This window comes from Bos javanicus, chromosome 22, assembly GCF_032452875.1.
Source record: "Bos javanicus breed banteng chromosome 22, ARS-OSU_banteng_1.0, whole genome shotgun sequence".
NCBI classification, from domain to species: domain Eukaryota; kingdom Metazoa; phylum Chordata; class Mammalia; order Artiodactyla; family Bovidae; genus Bos; species Bos javanicus.
The window spans coordinates 17,746,836-17,761,213 of record NC_083889.1 but is presented as its reverse complement, the minus strand read 5'-3'; positions in this window follow the sequence as shown (position 1 = coordinate 17,761,213).

Genomic DNA, 14,378 nt, shown 5'->3' with positions numbered 1-14,378 from the left:
TTCCTTCTCCAGGGGATCTTCCCGACCCAGGAATCGAACCCCATTCTCCCGCATTGCGGGCAGACGCTTTACCTCTGAGCCACCAGGGAAGCCTAATCTAGCTTAACGGCTTATCAACTCTATTGATCTTTTTAAGTAACTAACTTTTGATTCTGTTAATCATTCTCTATTGATTTTCTATCACCCACTTCATTAATTCCTAATCTTCATTATTTCCTTCATTCTGTTTTAGTTTGCTCCTCTTTTTCCAGAATCTTAAGGCAGAAGATCATGTTATTGATTTGAGATCTTTCTTCCTTTTTAATATAGGCATTGATAGTTGTAGTTTCCCTCTAAGTACTGCTTTAGCTGCATCCCATAAGTTTTGGTATGCTGCATTTTCACTTTCATTCTTTTCATAGTATATTCTGTCTTTGTGATTTCTTCTTTGACCCAATGCTTATTTGAAACTGTTATTTCCCATGTATTTGTGTATCTCCCCAAATTCCTTGTTTTTGATTTCTAATCTCATTCCGTTGTGACCAAAGAACACATTTTATATTATTTCCATAGTTTTTAATTTATTAAGACTTGGTTTATGGCACAGAACGTGGTCTATTCTGGAATAGGTTCCATATGCACTTGAGAGGAATATGTGTTTGGCTGTGGTTGGGTAGGCTGTCTGATAACGTAAGGTCTAGTTTGTTTATACCATTGTTCAAGCCTTCCATTTCCTTGTTGCTCTTCTGCCTAGAGCTCTTCTACTCTTCTTTCCATTTATTATTGAAACCAGGATATTGAAGTCTTCAACTATTATTGTTGTATTGAGTATTTCTCCCTTAATTCTGTCAGTTTTTGCTTCATGTATTTTGGGGCTCTGTTATCAGAGGGATGTTTGTTTATCTCTATTTTATGTAGATATTTTCCTGATGGATTTACTCTTTCGTCATTATAGAATGCCCTAATTTACCTCAAGTAACTTTTTTATTTTAAAATCTGCCTGATGCTAGCATAGGCACTCCAGCTTTGCTACGGCTGCTGTCTGCATGATATACTTTTCACACCATTTTACTTTCAAGTTATTTTATCTTTGAATCTAAAGTGTCTCCTATAAACAGCATATAGTTGTTTTTAAATATCAGTGTATATGTCAACACTGATATTTAAATAACAGTGCTTTTTAAATATCAGTTTAAATACCACTGCTTTTTAGATATCAGTGTATATGTCAACATTGTGGAAAAAACATATAAAGCCTTCATATTATTATAAATATAATCCTGACCTCACAGACCCCCTGAAAGAGGTCCATAGTCCATTCTTTGAGAATCACTGCAACAGTAAGCATTTATTTAACCTATGCATCAGTGAATTACCTGGGTGTAGAAAAAACTGGAAAAAGCTGACTTGCTGGGTAACAGGATTCTGGATACATTTTTTCCCTTATAAATGTTGGTGTTGCCATTATGAATGCATAGTAAGTAATTCTAAAGGTAAGAAGCACACATCTCTTCATAATCGACTTTCAGGAAGTGTCGTTTGATTCATATACTGCTCCAACCAAATTCCTGTTAATAATTCCAGCTTCAGCTTATCCTATTACAATGCACTAGCCTTGGTGGCCTCTAAGTCAGCTTCCTCCTTGGGTTTCACGCCAGCCAGTCTCTTCCTTTCTTGCTGGAGCAGACTAGGAACATCCCTCCTTTGGACAAAAATACATGCCTCTGGCTCACACTCTTGGGGCCTCTCCATGGCAGATATTTCCTCTTGACATTTGCTGGTGAGGGAATTGGGCTGCTGTCAGCACTTTTGAGCTAAATCAGTGTCTTGCTCTGGCCCGGCCTCTGATACCACACGAGAAGTTCAGGCTGGGTGAGACCAACCCAGAAACTGTTCTCATCCAGCCAAGAATTGAACAGATGCCCTAAGACAAGTCCCCAAGTAATGATGACAACAAGGCAGAATATGATAAAGGCCATCAGAGGAGTACTAACAAACCAGTATTAGTAGGTCACTTAGTAATTAATTATTAACTAATTGACAACAGATTAATGGAGGAAGAAATTATATAAGCAGAGGGCTCTGGAAAGCCTTTTCTCCCTTTCAGGGAGAAAGGGATCATTGAGGAAGATGAAAAAAAAAAAAAAGTGAAGAAAAGAGAAGTAGGAGGAGAAGAGACAGGGGAGGAGGAGGAACTTGCAGACAAGAGGCAGGAAAAGTGAGTCCATGGGTATAGAAGGGGGTGTGGTAAGCATATCACCACGATAGTAAAGCCTTTTTATGTTTTTTTTCAAACAGTGGTCTTCTCCACAGTGGTCTCCTTTATCTCCTAATTGTGAGGCCACACACTTATTCCGCACTTAAACCAAGCTGCCATTGCCCAAACATTTGAGAAAATGGCATCTCCCTAGGAATATGCTGAATGATGGAAAAAACAAAATAAAAGAGCCAATGAATTGTTATCAGAATCCTGGATTCAAGTCCTCTCAGTACTACTCAGGAGCTGGGAGATTCAGGGCAATTGCTGATCCTGAATTGCAGAGTTGGACACGTGTAGAAGTGGGTGATGAGACACGGCCCAGAGCTGCTTTGAGGACTGCATGAGAAAATTAAGACAGTTCAGTTCAGTTGCTCAGTCATGTTTGACTCTTTGCGACCCTGTGGACTGCAGCATGCCAGGCCTCCCTGTCCATCACCAACTCCTGGAGCTTGCTCAAACTCATGTCCATTGAGTTGGTGATGCCATCCAACCATCTCATCCTCTGTCATCCCCTTCTCCTCTTGCCTTCAATATTTCCCAGCACCAGGGTCTCTTCCAATGAGTCAGTTCCAATGAAGACAGAGAGCTGTGCAAGTCTGACTGGACAGGGTTTGGTCTTTGAGGCAACAAAGAGCCACTCAGGACCCGGAGCCTGGCACCGGCAAGCACTCAAACCAAGGTAAAGTGGAGGTGGCTGAAAAATAAATAAGATACAATGAGTTCATTTCTTTGAGAAGCATGGTATCATGAGTTGGAAAGAAGGTTCCTACATTTTTTTGAGCAAAATGAAGCATCACTGAACAAACACAGAGTCTCCAAAGTAACTTTTTTTTTTTTAAGATGAGAAACCTTATTTTACATTTTTAAAAGAACCATAATACCATTTTCTATCTACAAACTAAATACAATTCCTTAATATCACCAAATATCCAGAAAGGGTTCTAATTTTCAGTTATCCTCAAATATAGTTGTAAATCATGATTCAAAAGAAATCTACATATCGGAATTGATTTTTTCTTCTTTTGGTCTCTTAAGCCATAGGTTTCTCCCCACAATTTCAATTTATTTGAATTGATATCCTTTCTTTTCCTTTCCTTTTTCTTCTGAATTGGTATCTTTTCTTAAAGATTTTTCTCACAGCCTGGATTTGCTCAGTGTGATGTCCTTCTGTCTTGCAAGTTTCCTGTTTTAAGTGAACAGGTGGGTTTAGAACAATGCTCAGCAAACTGTAACCTGTGGGCCAAATACAGCATGGGGTCTGTTTTTGTAAATAAAGTTTAACTGGAAACAGCCATATTCATTTGCTCACGTGCTGTGTAAACACACAGCTTCATTAGCAGACTCCTGTAATTATGACTGAGATTATCCATAAAGCCCAAAGTATTGCTCTTTTGCCTTGGCCCTTTACAGAAAAGGTTTGTTGACTCCAGTTTTGGGTGCTTGATGGGATTAACTCCTTTATTTTGCAAGACAGTGTCACAAGCAGTGTTTGCAGAAGCACATAATGAGCTACTGTCTCTGTCATATTAGCAGCTGTGACTGCTACGGCATAGATCCTTTAAATCATTAGTGGCTGCCAAACAGCCCCTAGATTGATTAGAATGCTTGGCCAGAATGCCATTGTACCTGGAGAAAGCTCCCTCACCTGCTCTGTGGTTAGCCAGAGCTAAAGTGGAAAAGAGAATAAAAATCTTGATTCTTCCCTTTTATTCACTAGCTTCCAAAACAGGGAGCGGGCTCCCTGACATATTCACATGGTGATCAATTACAGTTATTGTTTCAGTTTCATTATGACTTTTGATATTTCACTTATTTGGTAACTTTTCACCCACTGTGGTTGCTGTGCTTGCTGATGATGGTCATCTCCAGCTAGGGGGAGTCTCTTCAAACTGGCCTGAGTCTTTTGGAAATAAACCCAGTCATCTCTGTTGGCTTCCCTGCTACCTAGAATGAACAACTTATATACACTTGGTCATATTTAACTTGTGGGGAGGTCCTGGTTTTGTGTTTAAGTCTGATGACTTTACGGTCACACTATATCCTGGAACCCTGGGTGATGTCAATCTCATCTAACTTGCTCCCTCTCAGGGTGGACTAAAGTACACACTTGGTTTTAAGTTCCATACATCAAATGTGGGTAAGCAAATTAGAAGCAAACCTCTTTTTTCTTCACAATCTCCCACACTGATCCCACTGTCTCTCTCTCTCCCAAAGGGAAACCTCCAAAGCTCCCAAGTGAAATAGTAGTCATAGTGGGACCTCCACCTGTGCTCTGCCCCTCAAAGGTGAGCACAGAGCATCCTGAGCTGGACCTACTTGCCTGCTCATGTTCCAGACAAACCTGGGGCCATTTCCTTTCTGGTCCCTGCTAGCTCTCCACCTCAAGGGATCACAACCGGAGCCTCAGTGACCCATGAGGTGCTAGAACTTAAAGGCACATACCTTTGGCTTCCTTCTATTGAGGGGGAGGAGGGAAGGAAAGGGAGCAAGAAGGCGGGCCTGTCACACACAGCTCTCCAATGTCTGCAGCAGGATTTGACACTTGGATTCTCTTCCAATCTGTGCAGTCACTTTGTAAGGAAAGGGTCTTTATGACTCATCTGGTTTTACAGATGAGGAGAGTAAAGGCCTGAGAACATATATGACTTGCCCAAAGTCACACAATTAATAAATGGCAGAGCCAGAACCTAAATTTAAGTTTTCTGCCTTTAAATCCAATGCTCTTGGCATGCCTCACCCCAGCCACCACTGCCATCTTCACAACAAGACTGAAGTCAGCAAGTCAGCTCACCTCCACCCAGATAATTCATTCCAACCATGATAAGAAATGTTCAGAAAAGCAGAGTGTCTGTAAGCACGGAGAATAAGGTGAGCTACCCAGGCCTGTGGAAACAGGAGTCAAGTTCAAGAAAGGCTTCCATGGAGGGAGGAGATCTAAGCTGAGACCCAAAGAACAAAGTAGAGTTGACCAGATGAGGGGAGGAAAGTCCTCTTAGAGCTCAGCATGAAAAAGGCCCAGATTTCTGGAGAATTAGAGTTGCCCATGGGCTTCCTTGGTGCTCAGATGGTGAAGAATCCACCTGCAGTGAGGGAGACCTGGGTTCGATCCCCGGGTTGGGAAGATCCTCTGGAGGAGGGCATGGCAACCCACTCCACTGTTCTTGCCTGGAGAATCCTCATGAACAGAGGAACCTGGCAGGCTATGGTCCATAGGGTTGCAAAGAGTTGGACATGACTAAGCAACTAAGCACAGCACAGCACAAAGGTGCCCACAGAAGCTTCACCACCCCTCCCACAGGGAGGTGGAATAGTCTCCTCCCCTGGAATCTAGGTTGACCCTGTGACTTGTTTTGATCCACAAACATAGCAGAGATGATGCAGGGCCTGGAGAGATATGCAGGTTCTGTTCTGGCAAGCTTGCAACACTCCCCTTGGGACCCAGCTACCATACTGTGACAAGCCCAGGCCATGGTGGGGATCATGTGGTGAGGTGAACCCCTCTATGATGGTTAATTTTATGTGTCAACTTGACCAGGCCACAGAGTGCCCAGATTTTTGCTCACTTTTCTGGGTGTTCCTGTGATACTGTTTTTAGATGAGGTTAACATTTGAATCAGTAGGCTTAGAAAAGCAGACTGCCCTCCCTAAGGTGGGTGGGTCTCATCCAATCAGTTGAAGGCCTGAAGAGCACTAAAAGATTGACCTCCTCAGAGTAAGAGAGATTCTTTCCCACCTGACTGCCTTTGAGATGGTAAAGTGGTTTTTCTTCTGCCTTCAGACTCAAACAAAAACATCAGATCTTCCTGGGTCTCAAGCTTCCTGGCTTTTGGACTGAATCTATATCATCAGCTCCTCTGGGTCTCATGCCTTCAGACTCCAACCACAGTAACACCAGTGGCTTCCTGGGTCTCCTGACTTACCCTGCAGATCTCAGAACTTACCAGTCTCCATAATTACCTGAACCCATTCCTCATTATAAATATCTTTCTATATTTATAAATACACATCCTACTGGTTCTGTTTCTTTAGAGACTCTCTCTAACACAGCCTTTAATGGAAAAGCCTGAGCTGAGCTCCAAGCTGTCAGCCATGTGTGTGACCCATCTCAGTCATTCTAGCCCAGCGGCACCCTCAGGTGACTAGAGCCAACACCATATGGGGTGGATGCATCACCCAGCTGAGCCCAGTCAGGCCAGTGAGACAGCAAATGGGTGCTGCTGTCCTAAGTCCCTCAGTGTGGGGTGATTTGCGATGCAGCAACAGATAACGAAATCAGGGCAGAGTCCTGGTGTGCTGGCATAAAGAAGACCAGTGTAAGTGAGCAGAGAGCACACAGGGGTGGAGAGAGCAGCAGAAGAAAGGAGTGAAGAGGGAAGCAGTGCCAGATCATGCATGATCTTGTAGGCATGGAAGTTTCAGTTAAGAGTTTGATGTTTTATTCACCTTCATTTTCATCTGTCTTTTCCACCTCATCTTTTTGTCTTTAGCCCCAGGTTTACTTCCAAAGTGGTATTTGGAATTAAGCACCATGAGGGTCACCACTGCCAATACACAAGTATGAACTATCCTCCATCACTTCTGCAGGTATGAATTTTTCACACTCAAGAGTCCAAGTAAGTCATGTGTATAAAACTGTAAATTCATTTCTCAAAAACTAAAAGGTTTTAAACTACCATTTCCATGGATGCAGAAAAACTGAAGCTTTCCAACTCAAAGAATTAAGATGATTTCTGATCTCAAACTCAGTCCCTTCCAGATAAATGCTAGTTAATTTGGGATCTTCCCTTTCCCTTCTCCCTGAAGGCTGTGCCAAGTTCCCAACTTCCAGCCTTAGAGGGAGGGGGTTGAGTCCTGGGCCCTTCTCTGTTTCTGTTAGGAATGCTCATCTCCTGAGTCTTAGAAACTGGACTCCACTGTCCTGGAAACATGACCATGTCCTTTTTGTCTAAACCCTAAGTTCCTTCAGTCCACCTGCCCACTTGCCCTCCCATGGCCCCCTTGGAGCCCTGGAAGTCTTGTCTTTCTACATACATTGTTCAAGTATGGAGGATTCCATGAAATGGCCTCTTGTCTGTCAGCTGAGCCACCTTCCTCAGCCACTCATGACCCCATCACTCACATACTGCTGGATGATGAAGCTTCTCTACAAGCCCTGCAAGCTTCTGAATCATGGCTGGTGAAGCCAGACAGGGGGTCTTTATGCTCTGCAGTATCCTCAAATCTGTCTGGAATTGTGGGTGAGGGGTGTCTTCAGGTTTTATGTCATCCTAGCCCCATCCTGGGGTTTGCTTTGCAAAATGGATACAAGGAACTTAAAATATCTAAATCCTGATCACATTCCCTCTGGTACTTCTTTTCTGGCCAGCTGATCAAAATCTCATTTCCCTTAAGAGACTCTGAAGATTTGTAGTATAATGCTATTTTGAAAGTCCTTCCAGTTCTTTGCACTTAAAAACCAAGCTTTTAGAATGCAATAATACATCTCTTCCTTGGAAATTTGATTCTTAACACTGAAACTCATGGTTTTCAAGACTATCCTTTCTGCTATAGATATTTAAGAATTTGACTCTACTTTCTCTGTTTCATAGGGAAGTGTATATTCAAAGCCCTTGTTGCTGCTTGAATGGTATTAGAAAGAATAGGCATTAAAGGAGTCCACTAAAATAAAGTTTAGCAACATCACCCGATTATAATTTTCTTTAGTATTTGATGCAAGCACCAGAAGGGACCTAGAGATTACATAATAGAGCCTATCTCACTGCTCCCATTTCTACCCACTAACTTAGAAGATGAATAAAAACCCAAGGTGGTCAAGTCTCAGTTTGTATCCTCCATCTCTCAATGTGCATTAAAAGATATCAGTACAAACTCTTCTCAGATCATTTCACCCCAGTGTCTTCTAATCTTTCTTTCTGTTCTGAACTCAGAATCCACTGATCCTCTTTGAAACCTTGTCTGGTTGTGACAATAACCTGTAACTTATGGATGCCCTGTGTGACAAACGTTTTCTTGGAGGAGTCCCAAAGTGCTCAACTGGGGGAAAAAAACACCTTTGAGGTTAAATCGAGGGTGGCAAGCACATTTAATACTGTGGGCCAAATCTAATTGACTGCCTGGTACATTATTTTAGAAGTACTGAAAGAGCTCATCCAGTCTCTACAGGAAATAAAGACAGAAGATTGATTAGCAATTTCTGTGTGGGTGTGCTGGGAGATGGGGGTAGAGAGCAGACTGCCAGAATGCACGCCTGGTCCTTGCTGTTGCTGAGATAAAAGGAATAGTGTTCAGAGCAGATTTAGAAAAGGGAGAGATTAAAGGGGTCTTTGAGGGGTTAGGTGGTGGTTTAGTTGCCAAGTCGAGTCTGACTCTTGTGACCCCATGGACTGTAGCCCGCCAGGCTCCTCTGTCCATGAGATTTTCCGGGCAAGACTACTGGAGTGGGTTGCCATTTCCTTCTCCAGGGGATCTTCCTGATCCAGGAAATGACCTGTGTCTCCTGCATTGCAGGCAGATTCTTTCCCAACTGAGCTATAAGGGAGAGGCTAGGAGCTACTCAAAAGAGTTCTCATATATTGAAGAATAAAGTGAAGTTGATATAATTTCCACCAAAAAAAAAAAAAAATCCCTTAACTGCTCCTCCTCTATTCCTTGCAAAAGTGAACAGACTAGGTTCAGATGCAGAAACACACACAAACACACACACAAAATAGCAAACAATCCCATCCCCCAAAGAAAAAAACAGATAAGCTAAAATATCACAGTTTTAAAAAACTCATCAGAAAGCACAGACACAAATATAAATGAACTAAATCCAGAAAGTGATGTGCCCTTCATAGGACAGAAGAAATCCATAGCTGCTCCATACTTGGTGAGACTGTGAGAGAAAGAATAACCCTCCATAGAATGGGTAAAAGAAACTAGTTGAATTTCAAGCAAACTTTTAACAGCAGTATTTGGGCTGCCAGGATGGATTAGAAGGCTTCCAAGTGGTGCCAGTGGTAAAGAATCTGCCTGCCAAAGTCACACCCACAGAGAGGATCTGTACCCATTAACTATCGCTTACACTGTGAGTCTTCAATGTTTGGGGAGTAGTACACTGAAAGCAGTGGATGGGAACTGAGGAGAGCAGAGAGAAACCCATGATGAGGTACATCAGGCTGAGACCTCTCTCCAAGTGCAAGATTCCCTCAGAAGATCAGGAATGGGCAGGAGAGCTGAACAAAATCCTATGGTATAGTGGAGAATATATCTGGTCTTTGTCCCTGATTCCTGGCACAGAGCTTCAAAAAGTCTTGGGATTTCCTGAGCGAAAGAACTTTTTGTTAGGCTAATGAAGTGACTCACAGTGGACCCCTATAGCGCTTCAGAATGGTAGCTGGTCACCCAAACAGCCAACCACATGTTTAGATAGTTGGAACTTTAGGTCAGCATGACCTCAGGGGTGGTGAGGGGGCTAGAGATTGAGTTCAACTATATGGCCAATGATTTAATCCCTGCTGAAGGGAAATTATTGATTCCACCTTCAAATAACTTGAAGCCAATGGTGAACTGAATGAAAGAAAGGCTACAACAATAGCCAAAATACTGCTCAATTTCAGACCCAACCAAGTCAGCCCCTGTTCTAGCAACCTGACAGGAACAGTATCTTTCTTTTTATGTTAATATAAAATGTTTAGCATGCAATCAAGATAGCAACTCATATGAAAAAGGTAAGAAATGTGGTCCATGGTCCACAGAGGAAATGGTCAGTAGAAGCAGACCTTAAGATAACCCAGATGTTGGAAAGATCAAGCAAGAACACTGAAATAACTATGACCAAGATGCTAAAAGACATAATGGAGGGTTTTCCTGGAGGTACAGTGGATAACAATCTCCTGCCAGTGCAGGGGATACAGGTTCAATCCCTGGTCCAGGAAGATTCCACACGCCACAGAGAAGCTAAGCCTGTGTGGCACATCTACTGACCCTGCCTTCTACAGCCCAGGAGCCACAACTATGGGGCTCACGTGCTGCAACTCCTGAAGCCTGTGGGCCTAAGCGCCTGTGCTCTGCAATGAGAAGCTACCCAATGAGAAGCACACACACCACAACTAGAGAGTAACCCTGCTCTCTGCAACTAGAAAAAGCCCACAAGCAGCAGCAAGGGCCCAACACAACCAAAAAACAAATTATTATTTTTTAAGATATAATGAAAAAGATGGATAGAGTACGTGAATAAATGGGAAATTTAAGCAGAGACATGGAAATAAGAATCAAATGGATATGTTGAGATGAATAATACAAAATTAGAAATGAAGACTCTAGTACATGAATTTAACAAGGTACTGGACACAGTACAGAAAATAATCAGTGAACCTAAAGACAGATCAGTATAAAGTACACACATTGAAACCAGAAGACAGAAGAGAGAAAAGGAGATCTCAGGAAAAATATAAGAATGTCTAACACATATAATTGGAATTCAGGAGGAGAAGAGAGATTACAATAGAATAGGGTAGAATAGAGTAGAAGAAATATGTGAAGAGAAAATAGCCTTAAACTTTCCAAACTAATTAAGGCATTAAAGGTTCTGATCACCAATTCCAATGTATGTAGAGGTTCCCATACACCATCAGGAAATTCCAAGACTCCAACTTGGTTCCTATAATTCAACTCAGTTCTGACACTATGTCAATTCTGAGACTATATCCAGAGATAGTGTCAGATCCCACAGGTTAAGGGCTCAGTCTTACAAGACTGCCCTACCCACACACTTCAGACATAAATTACAAGTTGAAGTTGTCACCTGTAATTTTTTATTGACTAGCTATAATAAAAGGAGGGCTTTTTTTGTTATATTTACTTTATTATTGAGTTATAATACTTTAAAAAATATTCTGTATATAAGTCTCCTATCACATATATGATTTGCAAATATATTCTGTGGGTTATCTTTTCTGGATAGAACCTTCCTTCTAATTAAAAAAAAAAACCTTCCTTTTATTATAGCTAGTCAATAAAAAATTACAGGTGACAACTTAAACTTGTAATTTATGTCTGAAATGGGTGGGTAGGGCAGTCTTGTAAGACTGAGCCCTTAACCTACGGGATCTGACAGTATCTCTGGATATAGTCTCTGCTGGATCATCGAAAAAGCAACAGAGTTACAGAAAAACATCTATTTCTGTTTTACTGACTACGCCAAAGCCTTTGACTGTGTGCATCACAATAAACTGTGGAAAATTCTGAGAGAGATGGGAATACCAGACCACCTGACCTGCCTCTTGAGAAACCGATATGCAGGTTAGAACTGGACACGGAACAACAGACTGGTTCCAAATAGGAAAAGGAGTACGTCAAGGCTGTATATTGTCACCCTGCTTATTTAACTTATATGCAGAGTACATCATGAGAAAGGCTGGGCTGGAAGAAGCACAAGCTGGAATCAAGACTGCCGGCAGAAATATCAATAACCTCAGATACGCAGATGACACCACCCTTATGGCAGAAAGTGAAGAGGAACTAAAAAGCCTCTTGATGAAAGTGAAAGAGGAGAGTGAAAAAGTTGGCTTAAATCTCAACATTCAGAAAACTAAGATCATGCCATCTGGTCCCATCACTTCATGGGAAATAGATGGGGAAACAGTGGAAACAGGGTCAGACTTTATTTTGGGGGGCTCCAAAATAACTGCAGATGGTGATTGCAGCCATGAAATTAAAAGACGCTTACTCCTTGGAAGGAAAGTTATGACCAACCTAGATAGCATATTCAAAAGCAGAGATATTACTTTGCTGACAAAGGTCCATCTAGTCAAAGCTATGGTTTTTCCAGTAGTCATGTATAGATGTGAGAGTTGGACTGTGAAGAAAGCTGAGCACCGAAGAATTGATGCTTTTGAACTGTGGTGTTGAAGAAGACTCTTGAGAGTTCCTTGGACCGCAAGGAGATCCAACCAGTCCATTCTAAAGGAGATCAGTCCCAGGTGTTCATTGGAAGGACTGATGGTGAAGCTGAAACTCCAATACTTTGGCCACCTCATGCGAAGAGTTGACTTATTGGAAAAGACCGTGATGCTGGGAGAGATTGGGGGCAGGAGGAGAAGGGGACGACAGAGGAGGAGATGGCTGGATGGCATCACCGACTCAATGGACATGAGTTTGAGTGAACTCTGGGAGTTGGTGATGGACAGGGAGGCCTGGCATGCTGCGATTCATGGGGTCGCAAAGAGTCGGACACAACTGAGCGACTGAACTGAACTCACACCCACTAGCATGACTATACTCAAAAAGAGAGATAGTAACAGGACTGTTAATGTAGAGAAATCTAAAGCCTCACACACTGATAATTAGGCTGTAAAATGGCTTGGTCATTTTTGAAAATCGTCTGGTACTTCCTTCAGTTCAGTTCAGTTCAGTCGCTCAGTCGTGTTCAACTCTTTGTGACCTCATGGACTGCTGCACGCCAGGCCTCTCTGGCCATCACCAACTCCCAGAGTTTGCCCAAACTCATGTCCACTGAGCCAGTGATGCCACCCAACCATCTCATCCTCTGTGGTCCCCTTCTCCTCCTTCTCCTTAAAAGACAAACACAAACTTAATAGCACTCACTTCTGAAGCATGTATACTACAACTTGAATGATACAGAAGACTAGCTATCATGACCCATGCACAAGTTCAGTTCAGTCATGTCCAACTCTTTGCGACCCCATGGACTGCAAAGGTGTCAGGCTTCCCTGTCCATCACCAACTCCCAGAGCTTGCTCAAACTCATGTCCATTGAGTAGGTGATGCCATCCAACCATCTCATCCTCTGTTGTCCCCTTCTCCTCTTGCCCTTAATCTTTCCCAGCATCAGGGTCTTTTCCAATGAGTCAGTTCTTTGCATCAGGTGGCCAAAGTACTGCACAAGGATGACATGCAAATTTGTGAAGTGGCCCATATATTTTAATATGTGAAATCTAAAAATAATACAAATAAACTTATTTACAAAACAGAAAACAGACTCACAGACATAGAATACAAACTTACCAAAGAGGAAGTTACCAAAGAGGAAGCAGGTTACCAAAGAGGTTACTACCAAAGAGGAAACAGGTTGAAGGATAAATCAGGAGCTTGGGATTAACAGATACACACTACTATATATAAAACAGATAAACAACAAAGACCTACTGTATAGCACAGGGAACTATACTCGGTATCTTGTAATAATCTATAATGGAAAAGAATCTGAAAAAGCATATATATATATATACATATCCAAATGACTTTGCTAAACACCTGAAAAAACACAATATTGTAAACCAACTATAGTGCAATAAATACAAAAACACAGATGACTTAACATGTGACTCAGCAACTCCCACCCAAGGCAAGTGAAAACTTCCCCCACAAAAACATGCACATGAACGTTCACAGCAGCATTATTCATAATAGGCAAAAAGTGAAAACCCAAACGTTCATCAACTGACAAATGGATAAATGTCAACTGACAAATGGATAAATATTCAAAGGAATATTATTCAGCCATAAAAATGAGTGATGCCATATGTATGAAACTTTAAAAAACATACTAAGTTAAAGAAGCCAGTCACACACACAAAAAATATATTGCATCACTTCATTTATGTGAAATGTTCAGAACAGGCAAATTTATAGAGACAAAAAGTAGATTTGTAGTTGTCTGGGGCTGGGGGTGGACTAGGGGAATAGGGAGTGACTACTAATGGATGTAGAATTTCTTTCATGGGTGATGATAATGCTCTAAAATTGAACTGTGGCAACGGTTGCACAGTTCTGTGAATATAATAAGACTTTAGATTTTAAAAGGGTGAACTGAATAGTATGTGAACTATATATCAATAAAGTTTAAAACTTTAGAGAGTCTATTTTAAAATTACTAGATATATTCCTAAGTATTTTATTCTTTCCGTTGCAATGGTGAATGGAATTGTTTCCTTAATTTCTCTGTTTTCTCATTATTAGTGTATAGGAATGCAAGGGATTTCTGTGTATTGATTTTATATCCTGCAACTTTACTATAGTCATTGATTAGTTCTAGTAATTTTCTGGTGGAGTCTTTAGGGTTTTCTATGTAGAGGATCATGTCATCTGCAAATAGTGAGAGTTTTACTTCTTCTTTTCCAATTTGGATTCCTTTTAT